Genomic DNA, 26,923 nt, shown 5'->3' on the forward strand with positions numbered 1-26,923 from the left:
TTTTTGTGGGGTTTTTTTTTTTTGAGACAGGGTCTCCCTCTGTTGCCTGGACTGGAGTACAGTGGTGTGATCACGGCTTACTGCAGCCTCAACCTCCTGGGCTTAAGCGATCCTCCCACCTTGGCCACCTGAGTTGCTGGGACCACAGACATGCACCACTACATCTGGCTTTTTTTTTTTTTTTTTTTTTTTTTTGGTAGAGACAGGTTTTTACCATGTTGCTCAGACTGGCCTTGAACTCCCAGGCTCAACTGATCCGCCTGCCTCAGCCTCACAAAGTGCTAGGATTATAGGTGTGAGCCACCACACCTGACCCAAAAGTTATTTATTTTTATATTTTTATGGAGCCAAATATATCGATTTTTTTTATTGCCTCTTGTTTTTTGTGTTGTGTTTAGAGAACCTTTCCCTACGCCCGGGTTTTACAAGAATTCATCTACTTATTTCCAGTACTTCCATCTACTTATTTCATTTTTATTTATTTATATTTATTTATTTATTTATTTATTTATTTATTTATTTATTTATTTTTGTTGCGATGGAGTCTTGCTCTGTTGCTCAGGCTGCAGTGCAGTGGCGTAATCTCGGCTCACTGCAAGCTCCACCTCCCGGGTTCACGCCATTCTCCTGCCTCTCCTCCCTCAGCCCCGAGCTGGGACTACAGGCGCCCGCCACCATGTCCGGCTAATTTTTTGTATTTTTAGTAGAGATGGGGTTTCACTGTGTTAGCCAGGATGGTCTTGATCTCCTGACCTCATGATCCACCCGCCTCGGCCTCCCAAAGTTCTGGGATTACAGGGATCAACCACTGTGCCCGGCAAGATTTCATTTTTAAAACTCAGATTCCTGATCCATTTGGAGTTCATTCTTGTGTCTGATGAAAGGTATGGGTCTGATTTTATCTTTTTGTCCAAAAGTCTGTCAGATTGTTCCAGGACCATTTGTTAAAAAGTCTACCCTTTAGTCACAGTGTAGTGGCTCACGCCTGTAATCCCAGCACTTTGCGAGGCCGAGGCAGGTGGATCGCTTGAGGTCAGGAGCTCGAGATCAGCCTGGTCAACATGGCGAAACACTGTTTCTACCCAAAATACAAAAAGTAGCCGGACATGGTGATGTGGGTCTGTAATCCCAGCTGCTGGAGAGACTGAGGCACGAGAATCGCCGGAACCCGGGAGGCAGAGGTTGTAGTGGGATGAGATCACACCACTGCACTCCAGCCTGGGCAACAGAGTAAGACTCTGTCTTAAAAAAAAAAAAAGAAAAGAAAAGTCTACCGTTTGCTCTAGGGATTGGAAACCCTACCTTTATTATAGTCTAAATCTCCAAATGTAGTTGGGGTTATTTCTGGACTTTCTGTTCCTTTCTGCTGGTCCCTCCATTTATTCATGTGCCAATATCACACCGTTTCATAGTCTTCATAGCATGTTTTAAAATCTAGCCAGGCTATTACCCCCAGTGTCTTTCCTTTTTCATTGTTTTCCTGGCTATTCTCGCATATTTGCTTTTCTAGATGATCTTTAGCATCTACTTATCTAGCTCCACTGAAAAAGGCCTTGATGGGGTTAGGCACGGTGGATCACTCCTGTAATCACAGCACTTTGGGAGGCCGAGGCAGGCGGATCACCTGAGGTCGGGAGTTTGAGACCAGCCTGGCCACCATGGAGAAACCCCGTCTCTACTAAAAATATAAAATTAGCTGGGCGTAGTGGTGTGTGCCTATAATCCCAGCTACTCGGGAGGCTGCCTGGGCAACAGGAGCGAAACTCTGCCTAAAAGGAAAAAAAAAAAGCCTTGATGGTATTTTTAGTCTAAGCGCATTAAATGTATAAATTAACTTGGGGAGAACTGACCACCTTTGTGATTTTGAGTTGTCCTATCTATGAGCAAAGGATGACTTATATTTGTTCAAACATACTTTTGTGTCTTTCAGATTGTTTTAAAGTGATCTCATTTTGATTGTGCATATTTCTTAAGTGCTATCTTATGTATTTTATCTTATTTGTTGCTATTATGAATATATCCCATAATTTCCTTTAACTGGTTATCGCTTGTTGTTTATAAAAACTGTGGATTTCTGTATAATAATTTTATACCCTGCTCTATTACTGAATTCTCTTATTTGTTGAGTTAGAGAGTCACTGATTCTCTAAGGTTTCTCATTTCATCTGCAAACAGATAGTTTTACTTCTTTTTCAATGATACCTTTAATTGACTTCTCTTGTCTGTTTGGATTGGCTAATACCTTTAGTACAATCCAAAAAGAAGTGGAGACAGTGGGCATCCTTGCCATGTTTCTGTTCTTAGTGTTTCCTTGCTATATAAGATGCTATCTAGGACTCACAGACACTTACAAGTCAGTAAATCATCCATTAAGTCCTATTTTTGGAATTTTTAAAAATCAGGACAGGGTGGTGAATTTTATAAAGTGTTTTCTCAGTATCTATGGAGATAATCATAATTTTTCTTCTTTGATCTATTAATATATTAATGATTAATAGATCTATTAATGTTTTTAATATTAAACCAACCTTGCATTCTTAGAAAAAAAAATCACATTTGGTCATGGTGTATTATTGTCTTAATGTTAGATTCTGTTAGTTAATATTTATTTAGAATTTCTGCATTGATGCTTATTAGTGATACTGGCCTAAAATTTTTATACTGTCTTTAACAGATTTAATATCAATATTATTTACTTCATTAAAATGAATTTGAAAATTTTCCTTCTTTTTGATGAGCCCATCCTTTTTCCACTGAAGTACTCCTTCTGAGGAAGACTAAAAACAAATTTCTGCTAGTGATCCTGTAGGAAAATTCCAAAAGAAACCTTTTTGATTTCTTCCTGAAACAGCTTTCAGAACTCCTGTTCTCAATCAAATATCTTTGCACCTACAGCTCTGTGTGAGTTACTTGCAGCACATGGGTAGTAAGACAATGAGTTTACATTAATGTGGACTACATTTAACAATCTACATATAAGAACCTTAACTGAGGCTTTACCTTAATACTCCAGACAAACAGGCTGGAGACCTGACCTCCTCAACAGGTCTGGACCAGTTCTGGTAGAGATCAGCCCAGAATGACCAGGCCTCTGAACATTTCACAAAATGTGTTCCATGGAGAGGGCGTGGACGAGAATAGGTAGCACTACCGAACGGCAAAGGAAAACACTTTAAGACTCTCCTCAACCATTCCCATTAAAATTTCAGAAACAGGCCAGGTGCAATGGCTCATGCCTGTAATCCCAGCACTTTGGGAGGCCAAGGCAGGTGGATCACCTGAGGTCAGGAGTTTGAGACTATTGTGACCAACATGGTGAAACCTCATCTCTACTAAAAATACAAAAATTAGCTCAGCATAGTGGCAGGCAACTGTAGTCCCAGATACTCTCGAGGCTGAGGCACAAGAATCACTTGAACTTGGGAGGCAGAGACTGCCGAGATCACACCACTGCACTCCAGCCTGGGTGACAGAGTGAGACACTGTCTCCAAAAAAAAAAAAAAAAAAAAAAATCAAAACCAAAACCAAAACCAAAACAAAGAAAACCTCCAGAAACATATGAGAACATATTTAGATGTTTTGTATTGTATTAATACTTTTTGCTCAATTTTAACAAATGCCTCAGTCTTTGCTAGGAGCTACCCACCTCAACAAGCATGGGTTCCTGGCCATATCATCAAGGTCACAGTGGCAAAGCTGCCTCCAGAGCTAGACTCTCAAACAACGTTGCACATCAGAATTGCGTGTCCCAGATGGCTAGAATGCAGCTGGTCCAAAGACTGGGGTTCTAAAACCATGGCTCCCAAAGCGATTTTTCAATGACGTTTTTAAAACTACATTTCTTTTAAAAATTTTCCAGAGCTACAACATCAAAGAGGCAGTAATTCTCTTCTGGTTCCTTCAGTGATTGAAATGAAGCATCGCATTATTTTGATATTTACTAGGACGGCACAACAATAGTCCCACAGATGGAGAAATTTCATTTTCTAGAGCCAGAGGGGGGTCGGTAGTCGAGGAAAACAAAAAAGGGGAAAGAACAAAGAATTGGCATTCGGACATAAAGTGTGCACCAGAAAGTACCATTACATGCAAGATAGTCACTTAGTGTGTCTGAGTCCCTGTTGGCGTTCTGTCTCCCTACAGTGACTTCATTCATGATCACCAGATGTCAGGCCTGCCAGATGTCGTTTTTAGCCCCATAAAGCATAGTAAGGGCTGGTGTCTCATGCACACACACACGTGTGCATGCACATGCACACACACATGCACATACACACACACACACATACACACTCACACATACACACTCACACACACACTTGACTGCCACCTCAATATGGCAGGTTTCCAACAGTGAGCACACCAGCCAACACGGCACCATCTTTCCACTCACTGTAAGATTTCTCCAAGGTCTTGTAAATGGATGAATGAATGAGCCATAGGGAAGGGGTATCTTCAGCTGTAGATCTCAAGACTCAACACTGCATGCAAGGCAATGGTTCCTTTGACTGAACACCCATCCACATGCTGGGCTCTTGGTATGAGCCATGTTCTCATTTAAATGTCCCAGTGACTCTCAAGGGAGAGTCTCAAGACATCATCATTGCCAAGTAGTCTCATTTTACTGCTGACGAGTGGAAGCTACACCGGAGAAGTGGCCTGGTGAGATCACAGAACAGTCAACCAGGTTTGCCTGGCTCAGAGGCCCATCTTCTCACTCACTAGGAAAGAATCTTTTGCTTTTATCAAAACCGAATCTCAAGGTAGAAATACCACCAGCAATTTTTTTTTTTTTTTTAATGAGACAGAGTCTTGCTCTTTGCCCAGCCTGGAGTGCCGTAGCACTCTCTCTGCTCACTGCAGCCTCTGCCTCCCAGGTTCAAGCAATTCTCATGCTTCAGCCACCTAAGTAGCTGGGACTACAGGCGTGCGCCACCACGCATGGCTAATTTTTGTATTTTTAGTAGAGATGGGGTTTTGCCATGTTGGCCAGGCTGGTCTTGAACTCCTGACCTCAGATGATCCGCCCATCTCGGTTTCTGAAAGTGTTGAGATTACAGGCATGAGTCACCACACCCAGCCAGCCAGCCTCTTAACATGCATTTGTGTAAGTTTAACACTGCTGGAGGCTATAAGGCTTTCTAGAAAGATCTGGAAATTGACTGCCAAATAATAACATCAAAATGGGGGTTCTTGTTTTATTTTCTTTTTCTGAGAACTGAAACAGTCATCTTACATTTTCTGAAAGTAAACACCACCAGCTTCGCAGCCAAGTTCATCAGTTCTGTGCTACGTGTCTGAATAGGTATTTTCCCAGCTCTGTACATTTTCTGCTTCAAATACTTCATTTTCCCTTATGAAATTTACATAAATTATAATACTAATAATAAGTTTCTTTACCTACAGAGTGAAGGGGTGTCTGAAACACCCGGGCAAACAAAGGAATGTGAAGGTAACGAATTCCTTCCTCCAGAGGGGCGGCTCCACCCGGCCACTTGGCCCTTGCTTTCCACCCCAGGTACTGTCACCTTCGGGGTAATGACGAGGAAGAATGCCCTGCCCTGCCAGCTGGCCTGGAAACCAGTGTGCCTTTCACCACCCTGACGCCCTGCGTGTCACCTTCCTCTTTCCCTCGCATGGCTCCTACCTCTCTTCAGAGCCTTCCCTGCACTCCACCCTGCCAGAGATCAACCAACATGCCAGAGCTCATTTGTCTGGGATGCTTAGCACCAGCTTAACTCTTCACTCAGTGGGATAAGGGGCCTCTTTCTTTCAGGCAGGGCTTTGCTCCATGACACGCTGGGTTTATGGCCCCTGTGAACCAAACCTGGTTCAGAATCCAATTCTTTAACAGATTTTCGTTCAAATGCTTATTTTCCATCCCTTGTCCCCAATTCCATTTTCTACCCATCTCTCCCAGCTCTCTGCCTGTGGGGGCTGACCCCCTGAGACCTGGGTGGGTTCGTGCTTCTGGGTGGGTTCTGTGCTGGCAAGACATTTTATATCCTTTTCCCTTACTGAAGCCTTGTACTGTTTGAGTTGAGTTTGATCCTTTATTCTCAAGGTTTCCCAGATATACTACAATATCATCCACAGATAGAGTTTTACTTGTTTTCTGATTCTTATGTCTCCAACTGGCTTCTGTGTCCACTTGGATTGGGTAATACCTCCAGGACGATGCTAAGTATTACAGAAGTGGAAGCAGTGGATGTATCTTGGCCTTCTTTCTCCTGGCCTCTGTGGAAATGCTCTTAGGTTTCCCCAAGAAGCAGGAGGCTAGCTTTAGCACTCTGGATCTCACCCACTCCCTCCCACCTTTGAGTCTTTGGAAAATACTATTTCCTCCCTTGCTCTTTCAGGCCCAGGTGGCAGAACTCCCCTCTCTGGGGACACCTCCATCGTGTTTTCCCTTCCACAGGATTCTGAGTTGGATCCTGTGTTTGTCTGTGGCCCTGATGGCTGCAGGCACCGACCACAGGCTCAGCATGGTGGGATGGACAGTATCCTCAACTCTGTTTCAACAGCGACACTTCTGCTAGGAGAGAATGGGCCCAGATGAAAAGCTGCCTTTCTCCGGGGTTTCCTGAACCTCCTGGTCTCTTTACCTTCATCCTGCCTCTTCCTGCTCCGTTAAAAAGAAAATGCTTCCCATTTGTTAATTGTTGAGTGTATGCTGCTGTTTTATTTTGCTTGACATCTTATAATCAATCTTCTGTATATGTTTATATATGCTTTTCTATTTAAGCTGTTTTTTTTTTCAAATCTAAAAAACACAGTACCATACCGCCAAAGGTGTCAGGAAACACGCTCAAATAAGGAAGGGCTCCAAAGACTGCTTTGCCAACAAAATGCCAGTAAAATCTGAAACCTGGGTTCAGACACACTGGGAACGTTCCAAAATTTAAAACTTAAAGAACTTCTTTATTCCAGTAAATCAGGTTCCCTGTGAATACCATCAAAATCCTGGGCTTTAATGAGTAAGGGAATATCAGAGGAAGGGGTGGAGAAGGAAAGGATTTGGACGAGCACAAAATTTAATTTAAAAACTATTATGAGAAGTTTAATTTCCCCTCCCCCAACCAAACACATAAATCTTTTTCATGCATTTTCTTTGTTTCAGTTTTTCCTAAAAAATCTGGAGAGGGAAAGGCATCTTGAACCATCTGAAATGACAGCGAGTCAGTGGAGTTTTTAATAATAAATACGTGTTTACTGGACTCCTATGAATTAAAGTGCCATATTAGCTATATGGGAGGATCCGAAGAAATCGTAAGCAAAATTGCATTCTCACTGAATGTGTAGTCAACCAGGGAGAAAAGACATTGACGGGGAGGATAACGAGTGATACAAGGCCTCGGGCCTCTCAAGGAGTAGGGACAACAGAGGTGTCAGAGTCCGGGCGAGGATGGCTCACTTCGGCAGGGGTGGTCAGGGCCCAGCACACCCCCAAGTGCACTGAAAGATGTGAGCATGTAGGGAGAATGAAGCCGGCCTTCACAGTTCATAATTCCATCCACAAGCAGCACTGCGTGCAGCCACATTTCAACACTGGAACTTTCCGGGGCCAAGAAGCACTGAACACATTGCAAGAGCATGGACTTCCCAGGTTTTCCCCAGGCCACACATGAGCATGGGTTGTGGGTGTCGGTGTGCCTCAGCACCGCCACGTCCGCTCCGAGTGCAGGTCCGGCTCAGTTTTGGATGTTCCTCCGACAGCAGTCCTCCAGGGCCACCGTGGGACGAGGCACCTCTTTGGTAGGCCGTTTACACTCCAGCACGGCCTCTGTTCCTAATCATGATGGGCTGCTGGTTCAAGGACCCCCTGCCACAGCCAGGAGGCACAGAAGACCCCACAGAAGACCCCACTTGGCTGGCCTCGTGGGGTCTTCTGTAAGACCTGCAGGGGTCACCTGCCTAGGCTGAGCCTCAATGTCCTTGTAGATAAAACTAGGCTTCACTCCCCAGGAGCCTTCACTGCCCAGGGCTCCTAGGGAACAATGTGCCACGCTGCGTGGGATGCCCAAGCAGAGCTCTGTGGGCATTTATTTAGCCACACTGGTTCCTCTACCCTGGTTTCTTTTCATCATCAAATGGACATGATGGACCGCTCCTTTGCGGTCCTTCTAGGAAAGAGGGCGGCACCTATATTCCCGATGCAGCCATTTTACAACCAGGCGCTGCTTCCTGGTCAGAGGTGCTCGACCACAAGGATATTCTACAGAAAGAGAACTCAACTCTCTCCTTCCTACCTCACATGACCCTAAGGAAAGTTAAGAAAAAGAGGAAAAGACCTGTGAAGATGCCTGATGAGCTGTCAGGGTTACGTAGACACTGGCTGCTGTTATTTATTGTTCCCTGGTTGATAAAATATCCAGGTCACCTGTGCCGATAACCAGACCCATCCCCTATCCACCAGCAGGGCTACTAGGGCTTTCTGGAGAGATGCTGCTGCTTGGTTTTTATTTCCTTTGCTTTCTAGCCCTCCGGTTGGCTTGAGTTTGATCATGGGTTTATTCCATTTCCATTTTGCTAGATTCCCTCCACTCCCTCAAGCTTCTATAAAACTGTGGGGGCCACCACTCCCCACAAAAGATAAAACCAAGACGTTTCCTAGAGGTGGCATTTTGTCTTCCTGAAGCTGCTCTGTGCACAGGTCCTCTCCACACTCATGCCAAATGCTCAGTGAAGCGTCTTCCTGAATGTCCCTAAGGGGCATGTGCCACTGACAGAGCTGATGGGCACACCTCACTCCCACACATGCTACGCCGAGCTCATGACTCCACTGCGCAGGGCCCGCCCAAGAGCGAGGCAAACACCAACACCACACAGCGACCCTTTGTCAACGGCGGGGACCTCAGTGGCTTCTCCATCGGCAGGGACCTCAGTGGCTTCTCCCTCGGAACTCGGGGCTGACGGGCCTCCAGACCTACTGCTACATGCTGGCCCACGGAATGACCCTCATAAAGCCAAGAACAGTAAACAGAGCTTAACATTCTAACGAAATCAAGATTGCCGGGTGTGCTTTCACAAAATGAAACTGCCTGGAACTTCTCATAACGTTTTTTATGATGAGCATTAAAATGCAAAGAGGAAGATTAAAGTTCCTGCTACAGACCAGAGCAGGAATGAGCATGGGAGGAGGAGCTGTGGGTAGGGTCCGGGAGAGAAGTTTATGCACTGCATTACCGTTGGATATTATTATATAAAATGAGTGTGTTATTAAAAGGATCCTGAAGTTATAGAAACTCAAAGGAACTTTTAGTGAGGATGAATAACTTCTTTGGTAAAGATGAATAACTCTCACGTCCTAGAGACTGGGGTGCAGTCACGTGCCAGAGCTCTTTAATTGCTAGTAGCTGGATTTCGTTGTTTTTGTGGGGTGTTTTTTTTTTTGTGGGGGAAGGGGCAGAAAGATTAGGAATACATTCTCTGATTAGGAGAGTTCTAATGGGTATGAGAAAGTCCCTCTAGTTAGTAACCACGTATCTTGATTATCCTACCAGAAAAAGGCAATAAGAAGACGCATTTCCTATGGCCATGACAGCCACCTGATATGATTTGTTTTGCTCTACTTCTTTTAATTTTTTTGTTTGTTTGTTTTGAGACAGAATCTCATTCTGTTGCCCAGGCTAAAGTACAGTAGTGCAACCATAGCTCACTGCAGGCTTGACCTCCTGGGCTCAAGTCATCCTCTCACCTCAGCCTCCCAAGTAACTGGGACCACAGGTGTGTGCCACCATGCCTGGCTCATTTTTAAAATTTTTCTAGAGACAGGGTCTTGCTATGTTGCCCAGGCTGCTTGCTCGACTTCTTAAACAGTACTTACCACCTCATCCATTTAATGTTACAAACACAATGAAATCAGTAAGTCAGAAAACTGTAGAGTGATGTGGTAATAAACATTTTATTAAAGTGTAGTTCTACTTATTTTAAACACATTTAATTAACTAAAATCATACCAGAGTATGGCTTTGGGCTTGATCTACTCAAGTAATTTACACATTTTCCCTATAATTTTGTGTCCATAAACTAGGAAATTTCCATGTAATCTGTGTCAAGACAATCACAAATTCTAAATTAGTGAAGACCAAAGTAATGTTTACCTTTACCATGGTCAGAAGTGTATAGGGTATTTACTTTATTAATTTTAAAAATTATGAGAGTAACCCCAACAGTCTGGAAAACAGAAACAAACGATTTCATCATGCATACGAACACAAGGATTGCCACCTTATGCAGTTTCTAGTCCTTTCTCAAAGATGCATGTTTTAAGATTTTAATCTATGAATTAATAATTTATTGAAACCTGCTTTTTACTTTAGTTGTCTGAGCATTTCTGTATCTTGCCACAGTCTTTCTGCTAATGGACAATATTCCATTGAGTGAGTGTGTACAGAGTACTTAACTATACATGTTTGTGAGTATGAACTTTGCCATGTATCTGATCACTTTTTAAGGGTAGATTATTAGAAGTAGGATCACTGGGTCAAGGATATTAACTTTTTACAACTCCCGATGCCTACTGCCACACTATGCTTTTCAAGAGGTTGCTCTAATGTACACGACCACTGGGGTGTGAACAAGACTTAAAAGTACCTGTTTCGTTATATCCTGGCCCATCCTGGATATTATCATTAAGAACCATTTTGGGCCGGGCGTGGTGGCTCATGCCTATAATCCCAGCACTTTGGGAGGCTGAGGCGGGCAGATTACGAGGTCAGGAGATCAAGACCATCCTGGCCAACATGGTGAAACCCCATCTCTACTAACAGCACAAAAATTAGCCGGGTGTGGTGGCATGCACCTGTAATCCCAGCTACTCGGGAGGCTGAGGCAGGAGAATCACTTCAATCCAGGAGGCCGAGGTTGCAGTGAGATGAGATCACGCCACTGCACTCCAGCCTGGCGAGGGAGTGGGACTCCAACTCAAACAAACAAACAAAAATCAATTTGGGTGTGAGTTTGTTGGCTGATGTAGCGAGTGAAAACAGCCAACAAACACACCAAAATGGTGGAGGATTAGGAAGAGGGTCTTATGGTGTTTCCTTGGCTTTTCAATCAGATTGACGACAGGAAACAACCACACAGACATATTCTGTATCTGGCTGCCTTTCCCACGATCTTATGCTTTTGTTCCTCCACGGAGAAAAACGCAAAAGGACGCACGAATGCTCCAATCTGGGCTGTGAAGGCTCAGACAGCAAGGAGGCTGTCTGCCCAGGAAGGCAGGTCAGAAGCTGCTATTAACCACTCCGGCAGGGCAGCGTTTCCGTCAGCCTTCAGAGCACTTCGGTTTCTGGAAGCAGCCGCTGGCAGAATTGTGGTGTTCTCTCCATGTAAAAAAAATGAGGAAGTCAGCAAAATGTTCTTAAGCCATTCCGTCCACCATTTTGCCGATCTGTGTTGATTTGGCAGGTGTTGGCAAAGAATCTGGGTGTAGGACAATATGCTTTGTAAATAGAAGAAAATGAAATCAGAGGTGCAGGGGTGCCTTCGTTTGAGCTTGCTTGTATTTACAGTGGGTTAGGTATGCCTCAGCAGAGATCTTTGGCGACATGAATCATAATAGAAAAATATAGCAACACATGGGCTTGTCCAAAATAAAACCTGCTCACCGTGCCTCAGGTAACCCTAAGACACATCCTCTTTTACAAAAACAATTCAAATACATACCAAGTAGCAAGAATCGCATATGGAACCCCAACATAGGATGTCCGGGGCAACAACATGCAGACCTCCACCCCTGCCGGAGCCGAGTACACGCTGGCCCACACATCCAGGGCTCTGGGCAGCGGTGGCTGTTCAGTGAGGCCGCTTTCAGCATTTGCGAGAAGCTGCTCACCAACTGCCAAGTTCTTGCTGGGTCGGCCAAGAGGTATGAACCAAAAATGAAAAAACATGAAAGGTTTGTTTTTTAAAGGCAATACATCAAACATAAAAAGAGCCCTTTTGTATGAATTTTCAGTGTGGGAGCCAGAGAGGAGAAAAAATCATTTTCCCTCCTGGGAGGAAGCAGTTTGACCTCACCTGCGACTTTTCTCTTACGGTGTGGATTTTTCTCACCCCATTAAATGTAACCTACTCTAGGTGGGTTAGTACCATGTGAGAGAAATAGAGAGTGATGGGGAATATGGCAGACAGGCAGGCTGGGGCTCAGACAGAGCGCCGAGCACCCTGGAGGGTGGGTCCTCGAGGGCCATGGAAGCGGGTGCCACAGTGCCGCATGGAATGCGGCTGCTCCAAGGGGCCTGTTTGCTAGACACACAAGGATTAAGTTTCCATGGCTCCAAAACCTTTAAGGCCTCTCACCCCCATGGCAAAAGCATTCTTTGCAAAAGGAAAGGAAAAAAGAACAACCAAGTTAGAATGGGGTTATCTTCTTACCACTTTTACAAAGAAAGGGCTGGCTGGGATGGACACAGCAGGCTTCCTACTGTGAAGCCGTCAGAAAAGCAGCGGAAAAAACCAACGTAGCAGTTAGGTGTGGACCAGCCAGAGACAGGAACAAGCGAGCCTTCAAACCTAGAAGGTGAGTGTGCTACCTGTCAGGGTTCACAGGACTTTGCTCTGAAGAACAGTAAAAGACCATCTCAGCACCAGGTCCCTAAATCCCCTTCCCATTAACCAGGTGCCAATAGTGACACCTAGAAGAGGACCCTGGATAAATCACCTGGCGGCTACCCCGCAGGCTCCCCGCGCTAAGCTCTGGGGACTGGCAGCCTTTTCTTCTGTCACACAGCAGGAGAATGAGCTCACTTTGGCATCTGTGTGACCAGGGATGGCTGCCATCCGTGTGTCACTGTTAGCAGTGGTCAGAACAGAAGTAGCAGGTGGAACCATGTGAAATTCCTGACATTCAATCGTTTGGACCTGCAAAAATGGCTCTTTCCTTTGATTTACCCTGATGATAAGAAGAGGAGGAGGAAGGAGGGAGGGAGGGGAGGGGAGGGAAGGGAGGAGGAGGAGGAGGAGGAGGACCATAATCATCAGCCAATTGTGCTACATTAGTCCAGAGTGAGCTGCTACTTATGATTTCATCTCCTCCTTGGACCGATAGGAGCAATGACAATCCCCATTTGTAGATGAGGCACCTGCTCAGAGAACTTAAGTTACTCATCCAGGGTCACATGGCTGGTAAGAGGCATGCCCAGTACCCAGGACAAATATTCATCCCCAAGTAATGAAGCTGACGACCTGTGTCTCACCCCAGAACCACGAGCTGTTACAACACGCAGTGCCACCTGAGCCAGCAGCCAGGGGCAAGAACGAGAGGACGCAGGGAGAGGCTCTGGGGAAAGGGTTGCGTCCCCTCAGTCATGTGACCCCCAGGCTTTCCAGAGTGACTCAAGGTGAGGACAGCAAAGATCACAAAATGCTGTCTAGACCTTCACTCTGCCCATCACCCCATCCATTTGGTTTCGTTTCCCTTTCATTTGCATGTGTAGTCACATGCTCAGCATCCTTGGGGGCAACTGCGGTCCTCCAGAACCCCAGGCTTTGCAGTTGGACTTGAACCCCTCATGCGCTTTTGATCCCTGATTAAATGACCTGATTTGAGTTGTTGAGATCTTTAGTTTAAGTCAAATAATTCTTCTATTGCTCCATTCACTTCTGCACTTTGCCTTAGATACTGATCCATTTTCTCTACGACCCCCGCTGCTTACATGAGTTCTAAGAACATCCACAGGTGTGTGCCTGTCAGAGGGCTCATAAGAACACGGGAGAGCAGGATGCAACCTTTTTTTTGTTTTGTTTTTTTGAGACAGAGTCTCGCTCTGTTGCCCAGGCTGGCGTGCAGTGGTGCAATCTTGCCTCACTGCTACCTCTGCCTCCTGGGTCCCAGTTCAAGCAATTCTCCTTTCTCAGCCTCCCGAGTAGCTAGGATTACAGGCATGCACCACCATGCCCAGCTAATTTTTGTATTTTTAGTAGAGACGGGGTTTCTCCATGTTGGCCAGGCTGGTCTTGAACTCCTGACCTCGTGATCCACCACCCTCCTCGGTCTCCCAAAGTGCTGGGATTACAGGCATGAGCCACCGTGCCCAGCCAGGATGCAATCCTATTGGTGTGTCACTTTTAGCCTGAGAAGCAAAAAAGTGGAGTAAGCTGGTAGTATCAACTGTTATTTTTATATTAAAACAAACACGTACCAGAATTATGCAGTAAAAATTATGCAAAATTTACAAGCATGTTAGAGATAAATCAGACCTTAAAGAAATTTAGTGCTAGTCAGAAGTTACATAAACGGTCGGGCATGTGGCTGCTGGTGTAATATTGTCCCTTTATGGCCAAGAGACCTTGGACAAGTTACTTAACCTCTCCCATTGAAAGCATCTCTCATGAAGACGCTGCTTCAGTCATAGGGTTGTTATGAGGATTTACCAAGTTAGTACCTATATGGACAGCTGTTTAGAAGCCTCAGACCACCCTGAGAAGGTGCTTTCAGACCTGCCCTGGATTCTTAGCACACAGTGCCTCCTGATACTAAGGATGAGCTAGGGGCGGGATGGGGTTATGCTTGGCTCATTCTGGCCTCCCCGGAGTAACATTTCCAAAGGGGCGATTTCTGAGCTCCTGGGAGCAAACCCATGAGGATACGGATGATTCTGCAACTTTGTACCAGGCCCTCTCCAGGCTCTGGGGTTGTTTCTGTGAACAAACACTCTGTCTCTGTACCCAGGGAGCTGGCATTCTAGTACGTGTGTGCAAGGGTTGGGGAGAGGCAGGTAAATGCATAATATGTCAATGCAGTGGACACAAAATACAGCAGATAAGGGGTAGAAGGAAGGACAAAGGATGGGGTGTTCAAATGGTCCCCAAAGGCTTGCTACGATAAGGCATTTGTCCAGAGAGAAGTAGTGAGGGCATACCATGAAGACATGTGACAGAGGACTATTCCAAGCAGAGGCAGCGGCAAGGCCCTCAGTGGGTTTGGAGAGGAACAAAAAGGTGACCAATGTGGCTGAAGCACACTCTGTGTATGGAGCTGGGGGAAATAGGAATAAGGGTTATGCTGGTTGCGGGGGCAGATTTGGAAGTGTGCAGGTCATGGTAAGAACTCTGGATTTTTTATTGAATGAAGTAGGAAGCAACACTGAACCTTTCTAAGCTAAGAGGGATGAGATAACTAAGTTACATTTTAAAGGAAATCACCTGGCTGCTACATGGAAAACAGCCTGGTGGAGGGGGCCACTGGCTTAAGGGCTGTGCACTGGTGCAGGGGAGAGGGTGCTGGGTGGGCTGGGGCATGCATGCCAGCAGGAGGAACAGATGTGTTCTGCACATTTTCAAAGTGGAACCAACAGGATTTGATGATGAACTGAGCTCCTGAAAGAAAGATGGAGTCAAGGGTGAGTTCACGATTTCTGGCATGCACAACTCAAGGAAAAAGTGATGTGCCGTTTTCCAAAAGTGGGAGGCAAGGGCTGAGCAGGCTGGAGGGTGGAATCTGGTGCTGGGCTTGGATGTGGCAAGCATAAGATGACTATGAGACAGCCCATGGAATCCAAGGAGAAGTCTGGTGTGAGAGGGAGAAGTCTGGGCTAAGATATTCATTTGGGAATCATTATCGTGGAGATGGTTCTTAGAACTGTGGGACCAAGAGAGGACAGCTAGGGAATGAGTTGGGCTGGAGAGGGGAAGACATCTGATTAACCTGACTTTGTTCTCTGGCAAAGGCACCAGGTTAAGAATTCAGAAACTCACATCCCTGGTTTCTTTTTAGCAAACACGAAGCATGGTGACCAAGCCATGTCATCACACTGGAACTGCAAAAAAGAGAAGAAAGGAAATGTGCTTCGTCTTCTGCAAGGACGCACTGATGGCGCTCAGCTAGCCAGCATCTAGGTCCCACAGAGGGCAGGAGGGATCCGGAAACACTGAGGTCCCGACTCCTGAGAGGCTCATGCCTTCACATACTTTCTTAATATATTCAAAATGGGAGTAAATGACAATATGCATCTTCCCAAATACTGAGGGTTCTGGATACAAGCTACTGAAACAGATTTCCTAGTTGCTATGCTCCACACTCTGCCTAGCATATGGTAGGCATTTTATAAACATCTGATGAATAGTTATGAATATTTCTAACAGAAACCAGAAATTTTGGAGCCATAACTCCTTTACAGCTCAAGAAATATGCAGAATTGTATTCCCTGAGAGACAAATGTCTGAAGGCCCCAAGCAGTCCAACCCTGTCCTGTCACAGCCTGGGACATCCTGCCTTAGGGAGTAAGTTATTACTAACTGTGGACAAGCTCTGTTTCCCTTTTGGAGGAACCGAGGGCAGAGGTCCTGCCACTAACTCCTACCCCAGTGCCTGGATAATGCCCTGTGCACAGCAAATGTCCAATACATCTAAATAAATGTCAAATGAATGAGCGAATAAATATTCATTAAAAATTAACCGAACAGTTAATTTAGGTCATTCACTGGAAAAAAGAAAAACATTGAAACTAGAAAAGCATCTTTTTAATTTAAAAGGTTAATTAAGGACAAGGTTTTAAAAAATATTTTGGTGGCTTAAGTAAACCAAGCACAGCTGGGACTCAAAATAGTTGCGATCTGTAACTCTGAAAACAGCCCATTATGTCCCATGAATTAGAAAATGAGGGAAACTGCCTGACTCACTTCATGATTCTGGTATAATCTCAATTCTTCAACCAGATAGTGAACAAGAAAACAAAAAACCCCAAGCACTTATACACACAGATGTGAAAATCATGAATAAATGCTAGTTAACTGAATTCAATGCTGCATTTTATGTGTATTATAATCACATATTGTTTATCCTAGAAATGCAAGGATGGTTTAACATCAGAAAAAATGTATCAACATAATACATAACGTATGGGTGGGCAAAATGAGGAAAATCACATGATTTTCTGAATAGATGCAGAACAGACATTTGGTAATTTCAGTAGCCCTAGGCCAGTCCAAATGATCTATTAGTCTAGTCAATTTAATGATTTTACTAGATTCTCTAATTCTCAAAAGGATGTTTCTTTTTATTATTTAAACATTTTACAGCTATCTGTTTTAGATGTATTGGCAGGGCCCAGAAAAGCTGTGAGGGACCAGGACTCAGATAATCCAGGGCGTTGGGAGACTCCCCCAAACCGGCAAATGATCCCATGCACCATTCGAGCCTTCCAGTCTTCCCATAGAATTTACCAAACGTTATCAGGGCCACTAACAAAGAAGGAAGAAAATTTCAATCTTAGCTCTCCCTTTGACTCTTCCACTGAGGGATATGTGGGGGGACCCGTGTTAATGAATAATAACTTCCAGAAATAAAAATTCAAAAGAGACAAGCAACGCAGCACCTATAGAAACAAAAATAATCAGACCTAAATCCACAAGTTTATTAAAGTGACTTTTTATCATGATTTTTTTTTCCCCCTGCAGTGGAATCTCACTCTGTTGCCCAGGTTAGAGGGCAGTGGGGTGATCTGGGCTCACTGCAACCTCCACCTCCCAGGTTCAAGCAATTGTCCAGCCTCAGCCTCCCAAGTAGCTGGGACTACAGGTACACACAACCACGCCCATCTAATTTTTGTATTTTTAGTAGAGACGGGGTTTCACCATGTTGACCAGGCTGATCTCAAACTCCTGACCTCAGGTGATCCACCTGCCTTGGCCTCTCAAAGTGCTGGGATTACAGGCATGAGCCATGGCTCCCAGCCTACCACGATCTCTCTTAACACTGCCCTGACATAACTTACGGCTATACCATCCAAAGACATTATTTTGTGCTATCTCTGAAAATCTTTCAATCTGGCCTTAAAATAAATATTCAGCAACATAATAGAGTGGTAATGTCAGAAAAGAGTATTGGCTCCCATATCCACAGTTGTTTTAATAGCATTTAAGACCAACATTTTGTAAATATTATTAGAAATAATTCTATTTATTTTTCTTATTATTTAACATTAAAATATAATAAAGATACTGTTTTTCTCCTAGCTTTGCTTATGTTTGTGTTTTCATAAAAGGCAGAGGGGAGAACTAATAATTAATCAATGAGCTGTGCATCACTCGACAAGTTCCCTGTGTGAAAAGCTCTAAATTAACATCTTTGCAAAAACATTATGAAGAATTTCCCGATAATCCATGTAAACATATGAGATTAATGAGGAATTAAATGCATCTGCACTTATTCTTGGTGTGTGGACTTCATCTGTTTCTCAAAGTTGAACTGAGCCAGAGCCTGCTCAGCACAAGAAAAAATGAGAAGGCTAATGGAGAGAGCCATTAGTGTAGGATGCAATGGTGTGCAACTTGGTGGGCACACACGGTCTGAAGCCTCACCCTGCCCTGATGCCTGCATTCCTAATTCTGTGCATTTACATGTTGACTCAACAATGGTTTATTGAGCATTTACTATATAATGCTGTTCTAGGGACCGAGAAATACAGCAGTAAATCAAGTAGGCTTACATTCTGGCAGGAGGAGTCAGATACTCAACAAATATGCAAATACATATATATTGGGTTGCGGGGTTAGAGAAGAAGTAGTGGGAGCTAAGGATGGTGGGGGGAAGGCCTCTCTGATAAGCTAACATGTAAGCAGAGACTTGAAGGAAGTGAGAGAATCAGCAAGCTACCTTGGGGAGGAACGATCTGGGCAGGGGGAAGAGTAAACACAAAGGATGGAGGTAGTAGTGTGTGCTTGACCTGAGGCCCAACAAGGAGGCCCAGGTCACTGGATGAAGTGTGTGCACACGTGTGTGTATGTGTGTACAGTTATGTGTGTGTGTGTGTGTGTGTGCAGGTATTTGGGGGAAGAAGGAAGGCAATCACACAGGGCTTCCAGGGAGATGAGGACTATGACTTTTCACTTAGCATAATATTTTTAAGATTCACCCATGCTGTCATATAAATTAATATTTTGTTCCTTTATATTGCTTAGATTCTTAGTTGTATTCTAGTAATTTGTTTATCCATTCACCAAATGATGACTATTTAGGTTGTTTCCAGTTTGGGGTTATTTAAATAAAGCTGCTACGAATATCTACATACATGTCTTTGTATGGACAAGTGTTTTCATTTAGCTTGAAAGCCATCTATCTATCAATTGATTGACTGACTGATTGATCTGTTCACTATATATCATCCAGTAATGCCACTCCTAGGGATTTACCCAAGATAAATTCCAGACTGTTTTCAAAAGTGGCTGCTATCATTCTGCTTTCCCACCAGTAACACATGAAAGTTCCAGTTTCTGGCCGGGCACGGTGGCTCAAGGCTGTAGTCCCAGTACTTTGGGAGGCCGAGATGGGTGGATCACGAGGTCAGGAGATCGAGACCATCCTGGCTAACACCGTGAAACCCCGTCTCTACTAAAAAAATACAAAAAACTAGCCGGGCGAGGTGGCGGGCGCCTGTAGTCCCAGCTACTCGGGAGGCTGAGGCAGGAGAATGGCGTAAACCCAGGAGGCGGAGTTTGCAGTGAGCTGAGATCCGGCCACTGCACTCCAGCCTGGGTGACAGAGCGAGACTCCGTCTCAAAAAAAAAAAGAAAGTTCCAGTTTCTCCACATTCTCGCCAACATTTGGTATTGTCAGTCTTTTTTAAGTTCAGCCCTATTAATGCATGTGAAGTGGTATCTTATCATAGTGTTAATTTGCACTTCTCTGAAGACTGGTGACATTGAGCATTTTCTCATGTGCCTTTAAGAATTTATATATTTTCTTTGCTGAAGTGTCTTTTCAAATTTTTGCCTTTTTAAAAAATTGAGTTGTCTTAATATTGAGTCGTAAGGTTCTTTATATATTCTGGATATAGGCCCTTTGTCAGATACATGTCTTGCAAATATTTTCTCCCAGTCTGTGGCTTACCTTTTTCATTTTTAAAATGTGTTTTATAAAGAAAATAAGTTTTTTTAGATCAAAGTCCATTTTAATCATTTTTTCTTTTATAGTTCATGCTTTTTGTGTCTCGTTTAAGAAATCTTTCCCTACTCCAATGTCACAAATATATTCTCTGAGAAGCTTAATAGTTTTTGCAACTAAATTTGGGTCTATGATCCGTTTTGACTTAATTTTTACATATGGTGTCATGTAACAGTTGAGATTTTTTTCCTATGCAGGCAGATGTTCAGTGGTTCAAGTACCATTTATTGAAATGGCTATCTTTTCTCCACTGAATGACCTTGGCACTTTTATCAAACATCAACTGGCCACATACAGGTGAGTCTACTTCTGGACACTTATCCCATTCCATTCATCTATGTATCTCTATCCTTACACCAACACGCACGGTCTTGAATAATGGGGCAAGTTAATTTTAAGATGTCTCCTGGATATGTAAAAATTAGATATCCGAGTTAAACTACAGTTTATTTATATATCCAGACAGCAAATAAATGTGAGAATCTCGAGGTGAGGGAAGAGATCAGAGATGTCAACTTGGAAACCATCAATTCAGAGATGACTCTTAAGGCAAGGGACTAAGGGACACTCTATAGGACACGGATAGAGAGGGGAAGGGGCTGCGGCCTGAACACCCCACCTGCATGCCCACTCACGTGGCCTGTGTTAACGAAGTGCTGGGTCTCCCCAGCCTCTCTCATCTGTAGGCAGTGCCCACAACGTCCAATACAGTTCCATCCAATTTGGATCTGCCAGATTTCCAAGGAGCAGAAAACTTGACCCTACAAATCAGAGTCCCGAATTCAGCCCAGAGGCTCAGAAAGTTGTTCCGGTTTTCTAAGCCCCAGTTCTCAAAAATTTGGAAAAATAGAAACTCAGGAACTAGCCAAAATCAAATGTAAACATTTAGACACGCAAGCCCCGTGAGGAAAATCCAGCCGTCCCTCTTTCTTTTTTTTTTTTTTTTTTTTTTTTTGAGACGGAGTCTCGCTCTGTCACCCAGGCTGGAGTGCAGTGGCACGATGTCGGCTCACTACAAGCTCCGCCTCCCGGGTTTACGCCATTCTCCTGCCTCAGCCTCCCGAGTAGCTGGGACTACAGGCGCCCGCCATCTCGCCCGGCTAATTTTTTGTATTTTTTAGTAGAGACGGGGTTTCACCGTGTTAGCCAGGATGGTCTCAATCTCCTGACCTCATGATCCACCCGTCTCGGCCTCCCAAAGTGCTGGGATTACAGGCTTGAGCCACTGCGCCCAGCCCCGTCCCTCTTTCTAATCAGTGTGGTGTGAGTTTCCTATGATCCATTTCCACATTTATGAACCATGATCAACATTAGCCACGGAAAACAGAGGAAAACAACATCTGGACAAGTCACCGTGAGCTCAAATGACCCCGCAGACTCTGCGGCCAGCTCGACCCCACCACTCCATCATCAAAGAGGACCATGGTGAGAGCCTGAGGGATGAGGCACTACTTGTTGATGCTGGCAGGATCAGCAGAAACAGATGTTTTCATGCTGAAAAAGAAGACACAGATGTGGGCACACCTAGAATGCACTCCTGGCACACAGTGGGTACTCCGTAAGTACTTGGTGAACAAATAGACACAAAGAAACAGCAGTCATTTGAACCATCAGCTGAGAAAAACAGAGACTCTGTGACCAAGCTCTCCATCAGGTACGGAACAGAGGCAGTCGCAAGAATAGTAACAGTCACAAGGAGAGCTGAGGGTGGCTCCCTGCTGGTACCACTCTTGGCAGTTTACAGGAAATTATTCATCCTGTGGAGCAGCACCATTATTAACCCTGGTGTACCAGTGAGGAAACAGAGGCAGGAAGGTACTAGAATTACTCCCATTTCATAGGTTAAGGAAACTAAAACCCACCAAAGTGGCAGGGCTGGGACTTGAACCTAGGTCATCAGGTTATGGGGTTCCACGGACCACGGCTCAGCTATGATACTCTGCGATATTCTCTCCCATCTTCAGAATGTTTGCTTCACTTCAAGTAAAAGACAGTAACTGAAAATTCTCTTTCCATCATCTGTTGCCTTAAAACAGCCTCACTCAACAAAACTTCAGAATGCAAGCCCAGGTATTATGGAACCCACCAAGAATAGTGAGTTCAGTGTTGGCTGCCATTTCTACATGGACAGTGTGAATTCCCTCCACTGAGTTTAGGGGTGGAGAGTGCTGTTGAAAGAAAGAGATGAGATGACAAGCCTGAAGTGGCTCATCACAAAGCATCTATGGCTGTGTTATGTAGCTGTGTCATCTGTGGTGACATTCGCCTGAATGGAGATTCTATTATGGATATGGTTCTGGGATGCCTGATGCTGACAGCATGGGACATAAATATGCGGCTGGACATATTTATGTAGGAAAATTAAAGAACGGACTGGTCAATCATTGGTAAGCCGTGAATGCCCCCTCAATGATTACTGTTGTTATTCGTGCCAGCCAAAACACACCCAGTTCACAACAGAGACGCAAGCAACTTTTCAACCTGCAACTGTCCACTAGAAATTTATTTTAGGCCGGGCGCGGTGGCTCAACCCTGTAATCCCAGCACTTTGGGAGGCCGAGATGGACGGATCACGAGGTCAGGAGATCGAGACCATCCTGGCTAACACGGTGAAACCCTGTCTCTACTAAAAAAATACAAAAAACTAGCCGGGCGAGATGGCAGGTGCCTGTAGTCCCAGCTACTCGGGAGGCTGAGGCAGGAGAATGGCGGGAACCCGGGAGGCGGAGCTTGCAGTGAGCTGAGATCCGGCCACTGCACTCCAGCCTGGGCGACAGAGCGAGACTCTGTCTCAAAAAAAAAAGAAATTTATTTTAGTAGTTGCCTCTATCCTATGATATTTTACAAGTCAGGTTCTCATGCATAATTAGCTCTCCAGCCCAACTCATCTGTGCCATGTTCTACTATAACAATGGTAGAGGGTATGACAATCAAGAAAAGGAAAAAAACGCAGGCATCTGTCTCATAGTTCAATTTTAACAGGAATAAAAATAATTTGAAAGAAAGAACAAACACGTAGATCAGGGCCACATCTGCCATCTCATTGCAAGACACATGCCCATCCTGTCTGCAAAGCTTTTGGCATAGCACGTCTGGTTCACAGTAAGTGCTCAGATATTAATTGGCTTCACTGTGAGTAGTTATGTTCTATTTACGAAAATTGCAAACAGATTGATTTCTTTTCTTTGTTTTTTTAAATTTTTAAATTTTTTTATAGAGACAGTATCTAACTGTGTTGCCTAAGCTGGTCTCAAACTCCTGGTCTCAAGCAATCCTCATGCCTTAGCCTCCCAAAGTACTGGGACTACAGGTGTGAGCCACCGCATTCAGCATTAATCTCATTTTCATTTGCACTTTTAGCAGCAATATGATATATATAATATTCTTTAATAACAATATTCATAATGTATATGATGTAAAGTATATAACAATACAACTATTTTATATGCTAACAGTAGCAAATAATATTCTCTTTCAAAATTGTGATTCATCAAGGTAGACTAACATTAGCTGAAATAAGTCCAACTGCAGAGGCCCAAGTCCAGGGCTAGTCAGGCAGCTCTCCTCCAAGCGGTGACTCAGGGCCACAGGCCTCTTCCAATTTGGGATGCCGCCATTTTCCCACAAGACCTCCAAGATCGCAGCATAAGGGGAAAGGGACAGTGGGAGAATCCCATGGGCCAGGCCTGGAAGAAGTGTACTTCATGTCCATCTGTCTGTTGGCTGTCTAGGCAACGTCAGCCCAACTGAAAGGGGACTATGCACCCAAGAGAAAAATGAAATAGGTTTGGGAATCACGTACTATTTTCTCTGCCATAAACATTTTCTCCATGGACAATTAACATCTGCCTTTTATTTTACACGTTTACACAGCACTTTTCACTATGTCTTATTTATTCATTCAGAAAATTTAGTCAATTTAAAAAAGTTGAAAAGTTGCTATTGTTATTGCCATTTTCCAGGTGAAGAAACTGCAGCTTGGAGGAGTCATTTAGCATCCAAGCAGATGAGTGGCACAGCCAAGACTTCATTCCCTGACCTCTGCATCCAAATCTCAAGCCATTTCCACTTTTCTTTGCATCGTATTAAACTTCAAGAAGAACAGAGTTCCTGTGATGAAACAGATTTATGACAGAAGTAGGGTTACCTTTTCACTCCCAATGAGATTCAATGTCGTGTAATTCCACAAAAAAAGGCACTATCCCCACACAATTCATGGAGTGGAATCAACAGGACAGCCTGAGAGCAGGCTTTCACCAGTCCATAGTCATATATTAGCCAGTACAGGGAGTGTTTCAAAACTGAAATAGAAGTTAATATCCTGATAACCTCAAAATAAGACCTCTAATTCTTATTTTAGAGGTCAAAGAGATAGGTGCAGATACGGGTGAACATGATTAAATCAAAATTAACGGATGTGAAGAAAAACTCTGGGCGATCAGAGTCCAGTTCCTACCCCTGTCCCCTTAACTAGACATGAAACCCATGTGGAATACTCATTGTCATGGTGACAACTGGGTGGATGGAGTTTGAAGACAGGTCAGAACACACTACTAGGTCGACAAAGCTCAAGGCGTCACTGAGCTGGGCGTGAAGTGGCTGTCCAGTACATCTTCCATCGACAAGCCGGCCTTCATGATGGGAAGGAGGCTCATGGCACAGTCTTAGCTGAGTCTACTCCTGCAGGCAGGGAGCAGGGCGGACAAAATGTCCCCAGCTTCCTTCTCCATGATCTCTGCCTACAGAGCATCAGTATTTCAATGTTCAGGATGGAACAGACTTCCGTAACACTGAAAGCAGTGATTTTCTCTTTTCAAAACAAGGTGTCGTGTGCAGTATTAAATCTGGATTCCAGAAACGCTTGCACAGGGCGACCTTGTGTGCAGAAGTTTATTGCCAAAGTTCCAGTTTATGCCCACGAGGCGCACAGCGAGGCTCCTGGAGGAAGCTGCTAGCTTTTGGCGTTCCTTACAGAGCTCAGAGCCCCGACAGGTTTTGGCTGTAAGGAGTATCCCGCGACTGATTTATTCCTCAATTTCAATTATTTTTTTCTCTACATGAATCATTTCCATGTTTCCAAAGCAGAAGTAGAAAGAAAAAAAAAACACTCATAAGGTGAAAAAAAATTCCAAAGTTTTTTGTTTTTGTTTTTAAAAAAAGCCTGCAATACGGGAATGGATTTGCTATCAAACATCCATTTCAGGAAACCATCAGATAGAATCGGGCAATTGGGTCTCAATTTCCCCATCAAGAACAACGTCTGTGCACACATACATACACACATTCACTCCCAAGTCATCCACCTCACCAGACCATGAGCTTTTAGGGAGACCAAATTCCAGCCAGGAAGGCAGTTTCCTTTTCACTGTACTAACATAATGCTTCATTACACCAAGACACAGCACTCTCCGATCTGCCAGATCAATAAAGAACGAAGCTTAAAATTTACAGTCACCTTTACAAAGCTAAGCATTTCAACCTTAAATGAATGTGCGGTCCACCAATCCGCTTCCCCGGCCTGCGGCCAGCTCTTCCTGTGGCTCAGGCTCAAATGATCTTCCACGGGGTCCATTAGTTCCTCTTGGCTGGTCCCTGGGTTCAATGCAACGCTCCTAGCAGGTACGGTAACTGCCACTCATCTGAAACTCCCAAGTTACACTCTGCCTCACTGACAAGGGCATGGGGCGCTGCCTCCTATTCTGCTGTGTGGGTTCTTTGATCACCAGAAGGAATTTCGAGCCACCATGCTAAGTAAATCAAGTTACTCACAGAATGGGATCCCAGAAGCCGCTGGGTTCTTCCATATACCATCAGAAGCTAAGCTTGTCCAGAGGCCACTGAAGGGTCTGCTCAAGAACCCTACAGCAGGTTGTCCCAAAATTACCCACCATGACCTCAGTAGCTGACTAAATGCCACAGCCCACCTGAAGTTTCCCCAGGCAAACACCTGGAGTGTCTCATGACTAAGCAAGATGTCCTATGGAGCTAAAAATAACCCTCCTATCCCTTCTTCCTCCTGCCATCCCCATCTCTCTGACTCTCTGTGGTCCTCAAAGGGCATTCGAGACTCAAGTCTCCTGGCCAGAATGTGGGCAAGTGCTTGTATTTATTTGCTATTTACTAACTGCTGCCATAGTAGATGGCATTTCTAATACAGTATAAAACATCTACCAACACCACCAGGTTTTTGGTATTCTCTATGTGACTGTTAAAATAAAACTGGACCTTGGCTACCTATAATGAATGAGCCAAGTAAAAGCACCCCAATCCTGGCATCCAATTCTATCAGCTGATATTTGACACAGGTTTGACAGTTGACCAACTGTCTCTCCATGGTTCCAACCTCTTAACAGCTCCATGAGGTGGCAGGGCCAGTACAATCATCCTTGTTTTGTATCTGAGCAAAGGACATTGCGGAGAGATTAAGCAAGGCCACGAAATTGGTGAAGGATTCCGACTTTCCACTACAGCAAGAGGTCTCAGTGCATGGCTAGCCCTAGGCGATGCCAGAAACATGACAACATAAGTAAGATTTTTTTTTTAACAGTAAAGAAAGCAAGCCAGTAAGATGTCCAGTTTGGGAAATAAGAAGTGGGCAAGGACAAAAGATGCCTCCAAATTTTAAAGGAAAAAAAAAATCTCTCTCTCAGTTAAACTCATTACTCCATCAAGAATAACAGCAGAGTCCAGGTATCCCCTGGAAGCGGGTCAGGTTCGGGTCTGCACCATCTTCTTGCTTCCAGGTACCTTCCTCGTCCCAGGCCGCAAGGAGTCCAGGCCCAGCTCTGGGCGCTGTGTTTACAGGCAGGGCGGCAGGAAGGACATGACCTCCCCGGCTTCGCGGCAGGTTAAGCAGCCTGATTGAACGTGGCTGCTAATTAAGGGCCCCTCTCATCTGGCAGGGCCACCAGGGTACCTTCTGCACTTGTTCATGACCACAGCACCTCGCTCAGAAATTAACTCTTGATGAGTGCAGACAGGGGCCCAGCTGGTCCTCCCGAGTCCTCCCAAGTAGATAAATGAAGTGTAAT

At 44.5% G+C, this 26,923-nt stretch overlaps 1 protein-coding gene across 6 annotated transcripts in view; it reads right to left on the bottom strand.

Annotated features, from left to right (window-relative positions):
- HLCS (holocarboxylase synthetase) overlaps positions 1-26,923 on the bottom strand; it is a 255,067-nt gene that overhangs the window by 31,400 nt on the left and 196,744 nt on the right. The window lies entirely within an intron of this gene.

Source organism: Rhinopithecus roxellana, chromosome 13 (genome assembly GCF_007565055.1).
Source record: "Rhinopithecus roxellana isolate Shanxi Qingling chromosome 13, ASM756505v1, whole genome shotgun sequence".
NCBI lineage: Eukaryota > Metazoa > Chordata > Mammalia > Primates > Cercopithecidae > Rhinopithecus > Rhinopithecus roxellana.